The sequence below is a fragment of the Astatotilapia calliptera genome, chromosome 7 (genome assembly GCF_964374335.1).
Source record: "Astatotilapia calliptera chromosome 7, fAstCal68.1, whole genome shotgun sequence".
NCBI classification, from domain to species: Eukaryota; Metazoa; Chordata; class Actinopteri; order Cichliformes; family Cichlidae; genus Astatotilapia; species Astatotilapia calliptera.
The window spans coordinates 66,303,708-66,322,976 of record NC_137428.1 but is presented as its reverse complement, the minus strand read 5'-3'; the positions used below and the strand labels follow the sequence as shown (position 1 = coordinate 66,322,976).

At 41.9% G+C, this 19,269-nt stretch overlaps 1 protein-coding gene across 27 annotated transcripts in view; it reads right to left on the bottom strand.

Moving 5' to 3' along the window:
* The window catches only part of mical3a (microtubule associated monooxygenase, calponin and LIM domain containing 3a), a 79,188-nt gene extending 59,919 nt beyond the window's left edge, over positions 1-19,269 (bottom strand). For 10 of the 27 annotated variants that reach the window (XM_080304923.1, XM_080304932.1, XM_080304936.1 and 7 more), the window contains exons 1-2: positions 19,059-19,267; positions 4,639-4,979 (exon numbers count right to left, since the gene is read on the bottom strand). The gene's annotated coding sequence lies outside the window, so the exon portion shown is untranslated. Of the gene's footprint in view, positions 1-1,895; positions 2,304-4,638; positions 4,980-19,058 lie in introns of those variants that run through there. The other 17 variants (XM_080304918.1, XM_080304927.1, XM_080304925.1 and 14 more) reach the window with 6 other exon arrangements.

The following is a 19,269-nucleotide window of genomic DNA, read 5'->3' as shown; positions in this document are numbered from 1 at the left end:
CCAAACCTTAAAGGGTGGAAACAATATGGCATCATCCAGGCTGTTTGGTTTTATTACACCCGTGTGACTCAGCAGTCAACACAGGAATATACTCATCATCACAGGAATATACTCATCATCACAATCTCATCCACCTAAGTACAAAGTTGAAATGGTAACTGGATATTCTTGCAATGAGTGTTTGCTAAAGAAATGGAACCTTAAGCAGTTCACAACATTCCTTCTAGTTACAGCTGTCTCTCCCTTTAAGGACTTACAGCAGGCTAGACTTGCTATAACACGCATAGTAGTTTAATATTGTGGTGGGATGGAGGGGGGGGCACCAAGTCTCAGATGAGTCAGCCACATCAGCAAGCCATCGGGCAAATGAACCAGATAGCTGGGATACATCCAGCTGCTCATGACACAGCACGAGTTGCCTTCACAGGACTTCCTTCCTTCCTACCGTCCGTCCTTTCATCCAGCACTTTTCCCATTTCCACAATATACTGCAGGTTCACAGGGGGTCAGAGTCAGAGCTAGTTTCCTTAACTCTCTGAGCGACGGTCAGTAAGGGGGCAAAGTGAGTCAGCTTTATCTTCCCCTCCCTCACGAACATGAACATTAAAAAGCTTGCCTTATCAAATTCATGCTGCTGTGTTTTGATGTGTTTTGGATGCTTTGTGGGTTGTGTTTATAACACAGAAATATAAACTTAAAGTTTGCCACTGTAGCACAGCTTAGTTTTGCAGAGGACGCTGCATGCTTGACTATACACTTGAACGATTGTGTCAGGCTTCTCTTCAGAAAGCCAAACTGCAGTCAGCCACCAAGCAAACATCCTTTCCTACTCTGCTCCACATCCTGATCTAGGAGGGAAACTGCTAGTTATGATAACACAAAGGTGCGAACAGATACAGCACAGCCCAGTTAACACCCACCTACCCAACTGCACCCTGTGGCTTCAGAGTAGATGTACAAAGTCTTTAAAGATACAGTGTAGGAAGGAAGCTCTTGAAATGCGAGAAACAAAGGTTCAGTATAACTAATCAATAGAACAAATCCAATCACTCAGATGAGACAGGATAAGAGACTTTGGCCTGTCAGGTCAGGACCCTTCTGCTCCATTTAACCACAGAGTGGCTGCTGCTGCTGTATGGGCCCAGCTGAGCCAGCTGGAGTAATATGATATTAATGTTAATGTCAGCATACAGTTAATCAACAAAAACAAAAATGACATGTGGAAGCATTCATCACTGAAGTCTAGGAGGAGACTTTGATTTAACGTCAAAGCCTTTACACAAAACAGGTACTGAGAGACAACAAAAGCACTTGCAAAATATCTAAACTTACGGTATGTATAGGACTGCATGAGATTTACACAAGAGAAAGCAGCAGCCAGCTCCATACCAGCCTCCTGTAACAACATCTTTTGCGAATACAAAGTGTGTGCATTAACGTTTACCTAACATGACTTCTTTCCAGGTGTGTTGCGGCTGTGTTGTTACCCGAAACAAGCTCCTAAAACGACATTTCTCAAATGTCACCTCTGACTCAGTGATGTACAAATATTATTGAGTTTCTTTGCCGACTCATCAGGTAAACTGTCGCGCTTGGACTGCATTCTGTACTGATGGATATATTTGTGTGGAAGTGACTAATAGCACCACTACATTCCACAGGCTGTCCCATTAGAACCGAGGTTTTCCTCTGTGATGCACCAGTAATGTGCATGTTCTTTGCACAAAGAAAATTGAGATTTATAACAGGCCAATGCAGTTAAATCGTTAGCTGCTCTATTAAAACCAACAGAGCGTGACATTCCCAAACGTGCGAAGGTGCAGCCCGCGGATCCCACGGTAACGTTAAAAAAACCCACTGTTTGTCAAACGACTGAGAGAAGCGTGTCTTCTTACCTCTGAATGCCACGTGATTATAATCCAATCGTCAATAATTCTATTAAATCCATTTTCCTGTGTAAATCCAAATTTCACAGTGAAGCCAAAACGGGAATGTCTATTTTTTTCCGCTCGGTAGGGATATAGAACACAGAGCCACACGGCAGACGAGAAGGCGCAACTTGAAACTGACTGAGAGGGATCCGTCGAAACCATAACGCCGACAAGGAGGGGGGGGACGTGCAGCTCTGTAAATAACAGTATGTTCCTGAAATTTGAGCGAACAAATAATGTTCCTGTATTACATGTTGAAATAAGAGTACAAAGCAGTAATAGACTGCATACGGCAAAGAGACGACGCTGTGCTAGCTTGTACTTCAATCTCTCTAACAGTACAAGGTGAGCACCCCCCGCTCTTTCTTGAGGTGAGCCAGCGTGTTTTAACTCAGTTTAATCCAATTGGTCTCTTCCAACGTGACGCAGCAGCAGTGTTGCGTTCACATGCGGTCGAAAACTTGGCCGAAACATTAAAACTGGTTTAGACAACCGGGGATACCGGCGGGGTTTCATTTAACGTGATATCCGAACAGTCAAACTTTATTTGTATTTATTTTGTTATCTTTCAGTTACTGTAAAATATTTCCCGTTTGCCTTGTGTGCGATTGTGTATATAAATATTGACTTAACCTGTAGGGTAAAAATTGATAAATTATTGCTAGTAATAATTAGCCTGCACAAAAATGGGTTACTGTAAAATTGTTTACTGGGCATCATCCGCACAGGTGTGTTACCAGAATATAGAGGCGTGATTCAGATGTGCACTCTGGCACCCGGGAGTTTTATATGGACAGTAAAAGAAGTAGGCTCTAGGTAGTCTGGAGTGATGAGGCGCATGACATAAAATAATGGTTAACATTCCTGAAACGTGTGTATCTGCTGTGTCTATCTGCAAGTCTCCTTCTTTTCCACTGTAGGAAATCTTGAAAATATGATTCCAAAGGAAATTCCAAAGCTCATTTGTTTGTTTTCTAACAAAGTATAGACCCAGATTGTGCAGTGGTTTCAAATGGGCTGAAGTTTGCCTCAGTGGAAAACCATAAGATTACAATTTGGGAAAATTATAAGTTTTAAACAATCACTTTCAAATGGCAAGAAACAGTTTAGTGAGTGTTTGGCTGCTTCCCGCAGACAGAAATGTGCATTACTGATACACTGCTTTTGTTTCAGTCACAACATGGACTTCTCCCCAGACTACAAAAAAATGGTTCTGCAATCCAGACTGCAACTGAACCTTGTCAAAAGAAAGGTTTTTATTAACCAATCATTCAAAGCCATTACTGGTTCATTAACTGGATCACAGGCAAGCAAAAACAGTCCAGTCTCAAAGATGAGGCAGCTTGAGATATAGTTCATCCACTTGGATCAGAAGAAGATTATCTATATTCTCTGTAAGGTGCTACATTCTTAGGCCATGTTGAAAGGAGAAACCCTTCAGCTGCTATCAGCTCTGGGCACATTACCGCAGCTAGCAAGCAAACACCTTCCCATCAGCTCATGTCACAGGACAGATAGTGCGGCTGAGACGCAAGGCACGTATAATATAAACTACAACTTTGGCCAAGTTGGTAGTTCAGTATTAGTTTGATTTATTTTGTTTAAAATAGCTTTATAAGCACAATTTAATAAATGATATGGTGCATATACTAAAAAAATACTGAAAAATATTGGTCCCACCTACGCAGGGAGAAGATAAGATACAGGGATATCAAGTACAAATATACAAGGAGAGATAAACGGGCAGAAGTCAGAATCGTATAATGCCATATACTAACCAGATTATCACGGTTAAGTCACATGTAATGAGTTTGCAGGCACAATGTTGTTGTATAACTGTTCTGTCAAAACATAATGGGAATAACAAAAAAAATTAGAAGTCCCTTTCCAAACAATCTTTAAGGTTACTCTTACAAGCCACACACACACAAATAAAATGCAAAAAAATCCAACAGCCTGTAAACATCACGCTTCCTTCTATAGCAGGACATGAATTGGATCTTTAGCACTTTATTAGTGACTCTGCATCATCTCTCTTGCATGCTTTGCAATTATGTATGAGGTTCAAATGTAAGGTAATGTAAAACAGCAACGTTTTGACCATGAATTAACTTGCAGCTAGAAAACCTCTCTGTTTCTATCACCACAAGGACATTTTACATAGCATACAAGTCCTGCAATCAGAGCAAACTGTCCCAGCTGAAATTTCCATGGATTTGCTAATTATACAAAACCCCGGTGGGGCACAGAGTGTCAGCCAGATCTAATTGTATGGAAATGAGCAAGATAGAAAAAGGAAGACAGACTTGGAGGAGTAGAAATGGAAAAAAAAAAGAAAGACAGGACGAAGATTAGCGGTTGGAGGCTGAATGACTCGCTGCATAATACATCAGAAGGAGTTTCACCATGTTATGAAATTGCCTCTAATTGCGCTGAGCACCCTGGTTCCCACCATGGCTCTGTTTGCTGTTAAGGTCTGTCATCAGCCTTTGAGTAAACATACAGACAAAGGGTTGTCTACCTAAGGTGAGGCAGGCTGCATGCATTCTCCACATCACAAAGGGATTACTGATGCCATCCCTGAAATCATCAAAGGCATCTGCCATGTCACATTATCCAATTCTGATGACAAAGGACTGCATCAGATCTCCTTTCATTTGCTTGCAGTGCAGCAGGTGAACGTGGGTAATAAAGGTGAAGTACTCACTGTACTGAATGAAGACAGGAACAAGCTGAAGATCCAAAAGCTATTCCTCAGAATGGAATTGTTGTCTTTCTATCTTCCTTCCTCCCTTTCCTCTTCTCTTTCTGCCTCTCCTCCTGCCTTCTTTCCCCCCTCCACCTCCTCTTTTCTCACCACAGCAAGATGCTGCCTGGACCAGTGCTCGTTGTCATGGTAACCAAGACTGGGGGGGATTCTCATGTGACCGGATCTCCTTGAGCACTGATTGGCCAGATGCACTGATGTAAGGAGGGAGAGATGGGGCGGAGGGGGTGATGTCACATGCCCATCGGTTCACAGATTGGAGGAATCCTCAGCCAGGCCGCCTGCAAGCACAGACAGACACAATGGGCGTCTTTTTAAGGTGGGGTTGATCTGAAGTGGAGCACTTCCACAGTCAGGAAGAATCTCCTTGACCGACTGGTGACTTACTTAAAGGGATTCTGACATGCTGATGTAAGAAGTGAGATGGAGCTGGCTTGGCTCCCACCTGTTTTTGCTGTCATCTCCAACTGTACTGCTTTCTGCTGCCACTAAAATCTCTCCCAACTGGCAGGATGCAGAGTGTTACAAAACATATGGGATTGCTCATATGTGGCAACTTGACCTGCTGGACCTACCGCTGTTCCTCCTACTGGGCCTACAGTATTTATAGGACTGCAGAAACCAGACAGATGCAGGACTGCTGCTATTCACTCTTAGATAGCCATGTTCATACAGCTTTCAACACAAACCATTGAGACTTACAGTGCATTGTATATCTTAATGGTTTGCTGCTGATAAGAACTTTCAGATATTTCCTGAAATAAAAGGTCACGTTTAACTGCTGCCAAACTGTGATTAAAAACACAGAAGAGCTAGCAGAACACCACAAGAATGTGCAGCCATAATTGCATAATTATTCTTGCTTTTGTCACAGATTTTCTGTTTTAGAGTCTTGAAAGGTAGTGGTGACGAGGACACGGGAATTACAGGAGGACTCAGCGGCTGAGTGAAAAAAGAAAGAGCTTTCTGGCTTCATTTAAGCAGTAGATATCAGATATCAGGATAAACACTTTTATGTTTTCTATCCCTTATGAGCAGAAAGTAGGTCTCTATTAATTTCCCAACGATGACATGAGTAATCACAGTCCGAGCCTGTTGTCCAGACTGTTGTGTAACAGTTTGGGATTAGTCCAGTTCAGCCAGAGATGAGAAATGTTCTTGAATCGTGTTTGTTTCTCTGAGCTGAGCTGATGTCATGTGTTGCCTTTTTGCACTCAGCAACTAAAAAATCCCGATTTGACAAAGTTTTCAGAGTTGGTGGTCGTCTGGATTGCTTCATTGTGGCCATCTTGTTTTGCAGTGCAACTGTGGAGAGTCGTGTTGTGTATGTGTGTGCACGCCCACTGATTTCCCTGTAAGCAAAAACAGATTCACTCCTGCCACTGACCTGTGTCTCAAGACATTTCTTTACTTTTTTTTAGTAAAAATAATTATCCATTGTCTTCTATGCTATGGAAAATGACAAATTATATTTATTCTTAAAACATACGAATAGATTTGAATGCATATTTTCACTGTGAATATCCCACTCCCACTCACCCACTCACACTGTCTGAATCAATCAGACATGTAGCTTAAACATCAAGCTCCAGTGACACCAGGGATATGCATAATGCACCCATTTTTCCTGTAATGCCATAACTGGGCAGTGAGCTTTACTAATAAAACATGCACCACTGTCTCCAAAGCCATCTGTTTCTCCACACCCAGCAGGCACTGCCCACGTAAAGGTGTCATTCACTTTCATTTAAAAAAAACAAACACTGTTTTTCAACAGAATAAAAATGCAGGACTTGCTTAGTGCTTCCTTGTCTTGCATCTATATCACTCCATCTTTGGTGCAAAAAATGCACACAAACAAAATTAAAATGCTGAAGAAATCTGATTTATGTCTTATTTACTGTGAGTCTAACACTTGAAAAACAAAAAACAAATATGCTTTATGTGTGATGATTGACTCGTTTACAAAAGTGCAGCTTAACTGTAGCAGACGACACGTTAATGCAGGTCCAGCTCTCTGAAACACTCGACAGCCATACGGCCTTCATCTGTACGGCTACATTCATATTGAGGCTGTCACTGTTACTGTACCCTCTCCTCCAATTCTCTCAAGTGTCTCTGTACATATGCTCTCCCCTCTCCCTTCTCGTGTGAGTGTGAATGAAAAGATGATGAGATCAGTGATACTAGTGATCTCATCATGTTCATAGCCGGCCATCAGGAAGCTGTTATGGGCCATTGAGCACTAAGCTGCAGAGGAGAAGGAACTGAGAAGAGGAATGGCAAAAGTAAATCTTCCTCATCGGATTGACCTTACTTGGATATTCATGTTTCAATTTGAAAGCATATTAATGCTAAGAATAATTGATCAATTAATTAAACTATCAGCAAATTTAAATGATGGGCACAGAGCTAGAGAAACTAGCATTTTATCAATAGAAAAACATATATACATATAACTGACTACATAGTATAACTATATATAACTATATAACATATAACTGAATTTCCCAGAGGAACCTACCCGAGGGATTAATAAAGTTCTATCTATCTATCTAAACTTAAACTAAAGCCTGTTTACTACAATAGAAAGTAACGTTTACTTGAGAAAGCAGAACAATACGCCACTGAATGTGATTAAAAGTGTCAAACAAAGTGGAACGTTTCCATTGTAGGCCAGTCCCCGGATAGAGCTATATTTCCAGAACACTGAAAGGATCAAACTGTCAGATATTATGCGCAGAAGGACAGCAGATTTTGAGACGTCTTGCTGGTTGAGCAGGTGAAAATGGGTCAGATTTGCTGTGTGTTTTCACCTGCTCTCTCTGCTCTCTCGCTCCACCTTCCTGTTAAATTTTTCACTGCTCCACTATTATTAATGGAATCACCAACTGTTTATTTACTTATTGGATACAAATTGAAATAAATCAGTTGAAGACACACACTCAACAACCGAGGAAATGCTCCAGTATGAATAAACAGGATTCCAGCAGTAAGCTTGTCAACAGAAGAAAGATGTGCACAGCTTCTTCTTCTTTTTTTAATTTAGGGAGGACAATTGTTTGATCGTTCAGATAAACACAGCATGAATTCTGTCAGTCCAAAAAAGTGATAATGGAAAGGGCTTTTAAGAATCGTATCAGTATGTAACTTTAACGTTTCATTTCCTCCAAAACTGTGAGCTCTAACTCTGTGCAAACAGAGTAAATCAGCTCCAGTCGGCTGCCCCCGAGCACGAAGAATAGAGGGAGAGGTTATGAGAGACTGAGGTGTTTGTGTGTGAGATGGTTGGGTGCTCAACAAAGGAAATCGGTGAACAAAAGTTAGAAAGTGAAAACGCACCTACCCACAGAGTCAGGAGAGAGAGAAACAGCAGACAGTGGGTGTCAGATTTCAGGAGGTTAGGCTGTGTCTGTGGTCAGCCTGAGCCAGTCTAAATTTAAGCGTATGTGTTTAGGATACCTCGGACCAGGGCTGTGTGAGGACTGAAAAAAGATGTAGTGGTCAGGGTGCGGCCACACTGGAAACATTTCTCACACTGCTGGTTATTCACCGTGTCCATGAACTGCTAAGTTGGTAGGCTATAAATCCATCCGTTCCTACAAGAGTCAGTAGTCTCTGATCTTTAGCAACGTGCACGACGTTCCTGGTCTAAGTATGGCTGTGAATGTCATGACTCAAGGTGTTTAGGGGTCAGGGGTTACCGCCGTAGAGTGGATCATGCTAAAGAGTGAGCTGTGGGCGTCCACAGGAAAAATAATTCAGTTTATTTGAACAATTTCTTATACACATTACAAGGAAGGTATTGATCTTAGAAAACAACAGAATAAAAGGGTATATTTTGCATGTTTACCTTGAAAATATTAGCTTTATAAGAGAATACGTTTAATGCTTCCATAACAACAACAACAACAACAACAACAAAAACTGCCACAGAAATGAAAAGTAAAAGTTAAATATAACTTAAAGGTTTTAATCAAGTATTTCTGTAAGGCTGTGGTTTTGGGGTACATTAGTTCTTAAAGCTAGTTATCTGTAAGCATGCTAACATGCTAACAAACAAGCTGTTTTGGGGTATAAAGCTAACCATGTTTCCCATTACAGTTAGGATTTTTTGCTAATGTTTCTAAATTAGTTCAAAGGCATTAGATATGAATTTCTGGAGACATGAATGATTGAAGTAAATTAAAGGGTGATGCCTACAGCTGAGCTAATTCACTCAAAATCACTTTCAACGTGAAAAACTCATGTCGGCACTAAAGGCCATCTTAGTTATGGGGACCATGAATTTCTGCACCACATGGCAACCCCTCCTATATTGCTGTTACAGATCATATCACCAGCACACTATACCAGCACCAATGTGGAGGTTTGGTCAGAGTGGCAAAGCCTACATCGTTCAGGTAAAGTTTGACCACCCTCAGCACAGGTAAATATGGATAAATAGGCTGTAAAAACTCTATTTTATCTTGGATAAAGGAGTGAAAGTGTTTAATCTGCTTATTTGCCCTCAAAGAATAAACCTAAATGTTATTGCTCCATTCACTCTGACGGGTAAGGTATATTGTTTTCCCCTCTGCTGGCACCAATCTTACTATAACATCTTAATTCAGCAGGATCAACTGAGAGAAAAAAAACACGCTGGACTAAACAGTGCACGAAAATGGATAATTGCATCTAAATCCATGGAATTAGATGGTCTAATAAATTGAATTACATTCCACTACAAGTTAATATTCATGATGGCCGGGACACAATAAAAAGGTTGTGCCACAGCACACTAGTTCACTAGTTTTGATAATGGATTTATTTCAGTCACATCAAAAGTCTAGCTCACTATTACAGTTACATAACTAATTACATAACAGATTCTTCCTTGAGGGAAATTTGCTTTATAGTGTCTTCATGAAGAGGAGTGTTTTTGCATGTCATTACTATATATTTGTTTGGCCGTGTGGGAAACATGGCTGCCTTTGAAAACAGCTGGCGTGCAAACACTATCAGGCGGCACACATAAAGGTCAAGTTGCATTATGTTGATTATGATACTTGAAATATACACTTTTAAAGAAATAGATTCATGATATGAAGTTAAATGACCAGCTTTATACAAGAAGTGTAGTTCACTCTTCTTTCAACACTGTGCAGTGTAACACAATGGTTGTGTAATGTTTTCTGAGACTGTGAAGGGAGCTTATTTTGTAACATCTGAACATGGGCTTGAAGCTTCAAAAAATAATAATTCAAGATCTATTCCAAATGTGTGGTGGGTTTGAAATGTGTGGTTGTTCAGAAGGCAGAGGGGAAAAAAGATGCCACTGAGTTGCATTTCAGGACTCCTGCGTTGTTGGTATTACACTCACACTGGACGGCAAAGTGTAAGACCTACACAACTCTTTTCATCTGGGTTCTTCTTGTATTGCGAGTTCCAGGCAAAGCGTCATCAGTGTTACTTTCCACACTTTCCCCAGAGGGTGCGATTAGGCTGTGCCTTATCAAATACCAAATGATGATTCCAAACAATGTGTGCTTGCGACTAGAACAGAATTTTAATCACATTCTGCTTTAGACTGCCAAGGTGCCCTCTGCCTTTTTTTCTCCCTTTTTCATGCACTCTCCCCCCTTCAGAGAGACCATGAGGCTGCTATGTACTCGCCCTGATCAGATGATGGGTTTGCTAACTGTAATCAGAAGTCAGTAAACACAGTCCTCAGCAAAGCTTTTTCATTACCGTTGGAGACAAAGCAGAGCTGAACTGCAGTTTACACAATGGCCTCAAATCTCAGTACAAATCAGCTCGCATATATTACCCAAGATCACATCTGACAACACAAGCTGAGCTGGAGAGCTGGGGTTTTTTTTTCAGCTTCCATCAAAGCTAACACATAGCTTGACTTTTACTCCTCAAGTGAAAAAACAGCAAGATTAAGTTGTTACATTTTTTAGCTTCAAGTATACTTTTGAATTCCAGCTTATCGTGATGATTCATTAAGTGCACAACAAACAGGTAATGGTTTCAGTTGACGCTTCAACTTGATACAAAGTGGCCATGATGGTCGTCCGTGAGTCTGCGCACACATACAGCCCAAGGACAGAAACCAAACACCTCTACCCCTGTTACAGGCGCACGTACCTGTAACATATATATAGTGCACATGCGCTATACACGACACGCAATTCTCTCGCATTGTGTCCACTATTATCAGTGACCTTTACTGCTGTAGGAGACTGAATAGTACAACAAACAGTCCTTGTCCTGTAGCTATCAAGGGACATGAGCAGTTTAAATGAATTCTGAATTCTTGCGTTGCATGAGTTGCTTAAAAGGCCCTGAGATGTGTTAGTGTGAGTTTCTTCAAAGACAGTTTTATTGGCTCTCTTACAGCAGCCTCCTGGTGTCGAGGATATGACTCGCTTTCTGTGAGGCCAATAACGCAACGGGACAACAGAGAAGAAGATATTTAAGTGTATGTTGAAAGAAAAACTGGCAACGTTTCTCCAGCCTGGAAATGCAATGGATAGTAGCTACGGTGTTCAAGAAGGCTCGAAGAGCAGATATCATGTTCCAAGTCCTGATATTGACAGGTTTAGGTTAAGGTGACAGCATGAACGGAGCCGTTAGGTTTCTAACATAATCCATTATATTGATCCCGCTCCATCCTAGGGGAGGATTCTCAGCTGTCACTCTTTTGATGTTTTTCTTTTACTGTTGTCGTTGTTTTAATTACAGTAGTTTGTATGTGACGCTTACACGATACTACAGATATTTCTCCCACTGCTCACCTGTCCAAATTCTCACAGTCTGTTATCAAACCAGATCTCCACTCTCCGTGTGGAAAGAAGAGAGAAAACACACAGCCAACGACTGCAGCTGTTCAAATATTGTGACATGTGATCTGTGGCTGGCACAAAGAGAGACTGTAGTGAATGACCAGGATACAAAGAGTGGAGAACAGGGGGCTCAACCGTGTGGCCTGTCCCCGACTCCCAAACACAGGCACAAACAGCAGCGTCTTTATTTTGCATTCTTCTGCACGTCATGCAGAGCTGCTGCCTTTGGCCTCTGACAAATATCCTTACACACACAAAAAAACTCCACCCACAATTGCAAACTATTTTTGGAAGCAGGATAATCATTTAAAACCAACATGAGGAAATCCGAGAAAAGGTATTATCTATCCAAATATGTTGAATAAACACGACTACGAGCAGTGGCTGCTGAGCAGAAATCAAACCAAGGGAAGACTGAGTAATGAATTCTTTATCTCATAAAGAACAGAACTGCTTTTGTTCTGCTCTTAGCTCTTACTCATGCTTTGACAAGACTTTCAGAGACTTTCATCCCACTGCCACCTTTCCCTTAACGGCTTTTATCGCACCTGTAGATGAGGATCAGATAGACAAAGCAGTTGTTTTTAAAGCTTTCCACCTCTTTTGAGTCAGACAGAAAAGTCCTTTCTGCCACTACCTACACCCTAAGACTTCTGTTTTGGGTGTGTATTGAGACTATAGGGGCTTTCCTTGGGCTAAATTATGATGTTAATGTGTCAGCAAGTGGAATTAGAAAGGTTAAAAACACAGAAACTGGAAATTCATTAGCAAACGAACCCCTTGACCTCACTGCTGCACTGATGCTGACTGGCACTGACACATGCTCTTTGGAGGGGAGCTGCAACAAGAACAGTCCAAAGCCAGGCAAGCAGCTCTGTGACTCTCTCCAGCTAAGCATCAGTATGCTAACATGATCACAACACAGTAATGTTTGCATCACAGCAAGCTGGCATATGATGATTAATAAGAGTGAACAACAAATTCAGGTTTGGACCCAATTGTGGCACGACACTAAAAGAGTTGGGGCTGTCATTCTTATATAGAAGAAGTAAATACTGTTATATCCACAAATTCACTCAAAACCACCTATATTTGATCTCAGTTAAATGCACATGTGCAGACAAGCTGCTTGGATTATCACAGTCTGATATATCTATCTGAGGAAATGAAGAACACATCAGTAAAGAATGCAACCTTTCATTTACAAGAAGGTAGATGACAAAGTCCAGCAATCTTGAGCAATCCCAGAGCTCAGGGAAAGACCTCACTGAAGAGGCCTCATGTGATGGATTTCATTTCCTGTTTTCTTCTTTTCAGCCTGATGAGGTTCTGTGGACTTCACAAGACATGAAGGTATGAAATAATAGCTTGACAGCCTTAGTAGGCTTTAGCATATTTGGATTACTGCAAGGTTTCTTTATGCATGGTGGTTAAATGCTGGCTTAGAGAAACTACAAAGCAGTAAGGCCCTTTGAATCTTCATAAGGGTGCAGGGCCCTTTTTAGTCTTTACTCTCTCCAAAACATGAGATGATGACGACATGCTTGTCATCTTCAGTGCAAAAGGCAAGTTTGGGTCATAATGAATTCTGATTGCATCCTGGCAACAACACATTTAAAAACAGAATATTTTCCAGATGAATGGCAAAAATCACATAAGAATAACAAAGTACCTTTTTTCCAAAATATAAATTAAGATCAATTTAAGCTGAAATATATGAAGCCCTGCCCTCGGATATGATTGTTGGCATGAAGATAAAGCAAACAATGAGTCATAATGATGGTTATTTCAATGATGACTCATTTGAACTCCACTACAAAGACGAGTGAAGCTGAGAAAAGAGGTTTCTAGTTTTCAAGTGGGTTAGCTACTGGTATTTGGTATTCATATACAATGCTTTTATTTTGAAATAACACAAATATACAGCTAAATTAAGAGAAACTGATGGAAAAGAATGTTTAATGAAGTAGTAGGTGGGAATTGTGCTGGTATCCACATGCATAATGCCAAGCTTTGCAGCTCATTTCTCCGTGGTCTGTCAGATTCCTGCTACACTCTGTATGCTTGTGCACGCATATGAGTGAATCACATTTGGCCTGCAGCTCTCATCCTGACATCAGCTCTGATCTCTGACCCCAGTCTTTGCTTTTTCTCTTTTATCCCCCCTCATCTCAATGAGCTCATCGTTATTAAAGAAAGGGAAATGTCTGTTCTCTTAAACAAACTCCACCTGAGTAAAAAGAGCAATTCCACAGAGTTATTTCCACATTTGAAGTCAGTGCGGAAAACAAAATTACATTGATGTTAATAAGTTAAGCATACCAAACATATGCAACACTGGCATGCTGCTAGATTTAATGCACAAGAGCATAATAACAGTCGATGTGCCATGTATACAAGCTGGATGTCACCGAAAGGAACAACAGTCATTTCAGCCAGTGTGGGCATCCCATAATTTTCTCATCCAGTGAGGGTGTGGAGCAGCATGTTGGGTAACTCGAAATCGTGTAGTCAGCCTTTCTTTGGTGTCAGTTAACTGGTTACTGTGGTAACTGTGTGCTCTTGGATGGTTTCCCTGTCAGCAGCTTGTCTCTGGCTGTCTTCACAGAAGCTGTAGCCGTGTGGGTCTTCCTAAATCAGTGATATTATATCTGATCTTCCTCTCTAACCTATAGAGAGACAGGCATGAAGCCTTAGACAGATGTGGACGCAGGCAGGTTCCAGTCAGGTAATGTGACAGCCTGTTATGACAGAAGGGCCCGTGCGAGACAAGGAGAAGCAGGTAAGAGTCAGTTCTGTAGCCTGAATTGAACGTACCCTCCCACTGCTACGGAAAATATCTACCAAAGGCTAGATAAAAATAGACCGCAGCCACACCCTGAGTATCCAACCACACTGAATAGGATTTTACACATAATACATGTGGTGTAAAAGAAGATTCCCACAGTTCATCTAGCAGGTTAGCCAGAGCTCAGCCAGTTCCTGGGATCACAGAGATGAGGATTATGAAAAAGGCATGTCTTTGCACAATCCCTCCTGCTCTCCAACTCCTGTGTTAGAGAGCAGGAGGGACTGCTTTTCTGTCCACCCTTCAAGGGTTGAACCTGCGTTACAACCCAGCTGGAATCCCTACTCTGTCAGACTTCTTTAAGCTAGCTGGGACTCCGCTCTCTACAGCCCACAATTTCACAACAGCAATGGCCCGTTGACAGGTTAATGCAGGAGTCTACCAGTCCACTGTATCACTCTGGATGGTTACTAGGATACAGGAGTGTTTGTTTAGTGCTGTTGTGATCAAGAAACGCAGATGAAGAGTCAGACACGCCTGAGTGTAATGTGGACATACTGTACATCAGATGGCAGCGATTTAATCTTAAAAAAGTGACACTATAGAGACAAATCTTTGAAGGCCACAAAATAACAGGCCTGTTTTTAAAAAAGAGAAACATCACTGTAAATACAAGCTTTGGGCAATGAATATGAGGACAATCTGCCAGCATAAATTAGCTAAAATATACGACTTTGAGTTCTTGTACTCGCCTGTCAATGTGCTGTTCGGAGCACTTACACCCCCCTCGCTGAAATAAGACTGTAGAGTCATGTTTAAATAAAATCTATGCATCCATGTTTCTCATATGCTACGGTTTTAAATGTCCAAGCCTATTTCTATTGACCTTAACTTTTTTCTGTATACCTGCAATTCCTAAATGTAATGTTACCGTTTTTTAAACAGTATATGAAGACTGTCACTTTAGTAGCAAAACTGCTGGCTAAGGTGTTCTCTCAATAGCAATATCAGTATTTATTCACTTTAATGAAACGTTTTCAAAGATCCATCTGTCTGAAAGTTGATTCCAGTGAAATTGGAAAGAAGAGCCGGAGGGACAGCTGCAGCCAAGACCAAAGCCACTTTCTACTCCTCCCTGAGCATGTGTTTGTGGGCATGAATCTCACGTCTCAATGTGTGTTGCTTCTATTTATAAAACTCTGACCCTGTGGCCTGTGTAACTCCTCCAGGTGCCCTTTGCTGTGAGTCTCCCACCATCACCCCTAGCGGGCTCATCTGTACTCGCAAGATTTGTGTGTAGACAATGACGTAACACACCGAGATAAATATGCACAGCCCGGTCCTACCTGGGGCAATTTGTGCTAACATGTTGTTATCCTACTATTTTCAACAGCAGGAAAAATAAAACAGTGCATGAAAGTTGCACTAATTTCACATTTTTTATTGTTCTCGTCATTTTATGTCATCTTTACTAGGCAGCCACACACAGCATTGACATGTAAAATTGGACAGAGCTCACCATGTTTAAAAGCCACTCTCACTCCAGCCTAATCTGGGCTACTTGGGACATTTATGGATCACTTATACCACTGGCTGTAATGTTACATGAGCTAGCATGACCATAAAGTCATCATCTATCAGTCCAGCCTAAATGTTGCCCAAAGAAAACTTTAGATGTGGATTGCTTATTATTTTCTCCTGAGAAAAGGCTTTACTTGTGGTTTCCTGACTTTTACTTTTAACTCAGAGTCGCCAGGTTCAGGATTTATGTTTCACTGTACGTACAATGACCCCAGTTTTATAAAAATTTGGAAGGAGGAAATTAGAGGTCATCCATATATATACACTGTATGTATTTAAGACATTCCTGCATCTATCCATTTTCTGCCGCTTGTCACGGTTTGAGTCACGGCGGCAGAGAAGCCCACACTTCCCTCACCCCAGCCACCTCCTCCAGCTCATCTGAGGGGACACCGAGATGTTCCCAAGCCAGCTGAAAGATGTGTTCTCTCCAGTGAGTCCTGAGTCTCCCCTGGGGCCTCTTCCGAGTACGACATGCCCGGAATACCTCATCTAGGAGGCGTCCTAGTCAGATGCCAGAACCACCTCAACTGGCTCCTTTCAATGTGGAGGATGAGCAGCACACTCAAGAATAACTGAGATAAAAGGAAGGTTGGAGATTGGCTGTAGTTAGCTAAGATAACTCGGTCAAGTGATGCTGAAGTGAAGTAGTGGTTTCATTATTGCCAGCTTGAAGTCCTGTGGTACATGATTGATCAACTTCAAGATCGAATCATTAGTTATCATTAGTTGTTAAATGGATGCTATTAGACAGTGAAGAAAGTTGTGAGGTTATTGCACAGTTAAAGACTTTCCACATTGCTGTTTCGTATACTGTGTTCTCTGCCCACAGGGACTATACTGATACAAGAGCAAATAATCCTTTTAATCTTGTTTCATAAGCAAATGAATATGCAGTCGAGCAAACAATACCGCAGAGGTTATTTCTGTACTCAGCTATGATTCACTAAAGAGAAAGCAGACAGGACAAAACAACATCCCCGCGGTGTCCATCTGCTGACCAAGACAAAGCAATTAGAGAAATAATGGCTTAAAGGGATTACCTGCTGATTATTGTCCAGACAGCATGCAACCAGAACACAAAGTCTAAGGCTCCTCTGAAAGAGGTAAAAGGACTGTGCGTGTGCATTTAAGTACAAAGAAACACATAACCAGCGTTTTGGTTCTTTTCATTCCATCAGCATCTCCGTTGTTCGCTCCATCTTTATAGTTCGTCTCGATATATAGAGTGAGGGAAAGTTAAAAGCGGGACAACGTTGTTTGTGGTCTCATTCTACTCTTCCGCATACACACTAATAGCTGCCGGGCTGGTCTTGGCGGAGCTGCTGCTGCTGGTGGTGCAAACTGTCCTGAAAACATCCAGAGGATGTGGTCTGAAGGACAGCAGTGCAGAGAGATCCAGTGCCTGCTAATAGGGATTAATGCTGTCAGAGGATCAGCTGTGGCGTACCGGATATCTTTGTAAAGTTTAACAAAATACCACAGCTACCTAACAACATGCACTACAATGTGTTTGCAAGAAGGGTTTCTGAGCCAAAATTAGTTAGGAGTTTGTAAAAGGATCCTTATTTTCTGCAACTGCTTTCCTAATAAAAGGCTTCTTCAAATATGACCTGTATTCTCTGGACTCCAAAACCTGTGCTGTGTTTCCTTGTCTGCTATAAAGAACAACAAACATGTTTAATGTGTCAGCTACTAGTGCAACGGACACAACAGTTAGGTCTGTGGAAGACACCCGCCAGCAGCTGACAGGCAGGATCAGTGTCTGAAGTCAGCTGCCGAGCAAACGGGCACCCTCTCATGAATGACAGCTATTCACCTCTCCCTAGAACATCATATGAGTGCTGCCTCCTACTCAGCACAGCGGCAGCGCACAATGTGACACTGTGTCTTCTGATACAGTACAGCCTGGTGGAGAGGGGGTGACAGAGAAACAGATAACCTGCACTGTGACCTTGAGGACAGCGATCGTCCGCCGGCGACCAGAGGTGATGTCAGCAAGAGTTACCTGACCTGACACGAGGCGGTACAATGGTGACCTAATGCATGCAGACGCTTTTGCTTCTAAACTTGGATAAAATATGTGTCATGCAGTTGAAAGTAGGGCAGCACTAGCTACTGGCACTTTCTTTCTGTACCCCTCTCTAACCTTGCTTATCTCTCTCTCACACACACAGAGAGAGAGATAAATGCTCATTTGTTATGAAAACAGATCCTCCTGGAGATCCATGCCTTTCCTCCATTACGTCAGATGATGCTCATGTCACACACACACGTGCAGAAAATCTAAACTTTCTCTTATCGCTGCTGTTTCTGCATCGCTAGCTCAGAAATCCCCCTGATACCCTCACCTCACTGTTATGCAGAGAAGACAGGCAGAGATGACAGAGCAAAGATAACCTGCACTGGTTGGTAGAGATAAAAAGGAGATAAAAGGGGTGGAGAGAAGGGAAATGTAGGTTTTAGACCACACAATAAGGTTGAAGGCATTTCTGGTAATAAAAACGTGATTGAAAATCCAGGAAAAGAATGTGTGTGGTATTTGAGACAAATGAAGCCAGTCAGTTTCATGCAAAATTCATATGCGCAGCCAATGCTAAAAGTGAACACAGTGGCATCCTTCTATGACATCAGTGCCAGCTGGCCCTTAGCTGGGTACCGCAGAAGATGTCTGCAGTGTCAGTCAACTATTCGTGCTGCCATTGATTCATACTGTAGGCAGCAGCAGCAGCTCTAATGGTATGTAATAGTGCAGCATGCAGAGAATTGCATAAGAAGAAGCCATGCTTGTAAACAAGGAGGGCGAGGACCACAACCTCCCACAGCAGCGCCACTGCAACAAAGCTAACAGCTGTGAGGGCTCATCGTAGGCTGTGTCAACAACATTCACTGTCACGAAACTGCAGGAATGTCATTTTCTGACACACACACACAGAGCGCACAAATGTCTGCAACTGCACCCTATTCAGGAAAACCCAAACATCTACCTTGGTTACAAAAACAAACAATGTGGGAAGACACCTCGTCTGTGGGACTCTGGTTGAGAAACCCGTCTAGTAACATCAGTACATTCCCGAGATGTGACTCTTATTACAGTCAAAGAATACACATGTGCAGCAAAGAGCAGATTGAATGACAAGCAGATAACAGGCAATACTCACAGGGGCTTTAAAGATTAGTTAAAAAGAAAGAAATCCTCGTCCATCATCAGTAAAAAGACTCCTTTCACAATTCTCCTCCTCCCTCCTCTCAATGCTTTTTGTCTTTCACCAGCAAACTGAGAGAAAGAGCGGCTGAAGGCAGACAGGAAGATCTGCAGTGCTGAAACTCAGTCAGCTACCTCCTTCTCCCTGTTTCTCTCCTCCCTCCCCT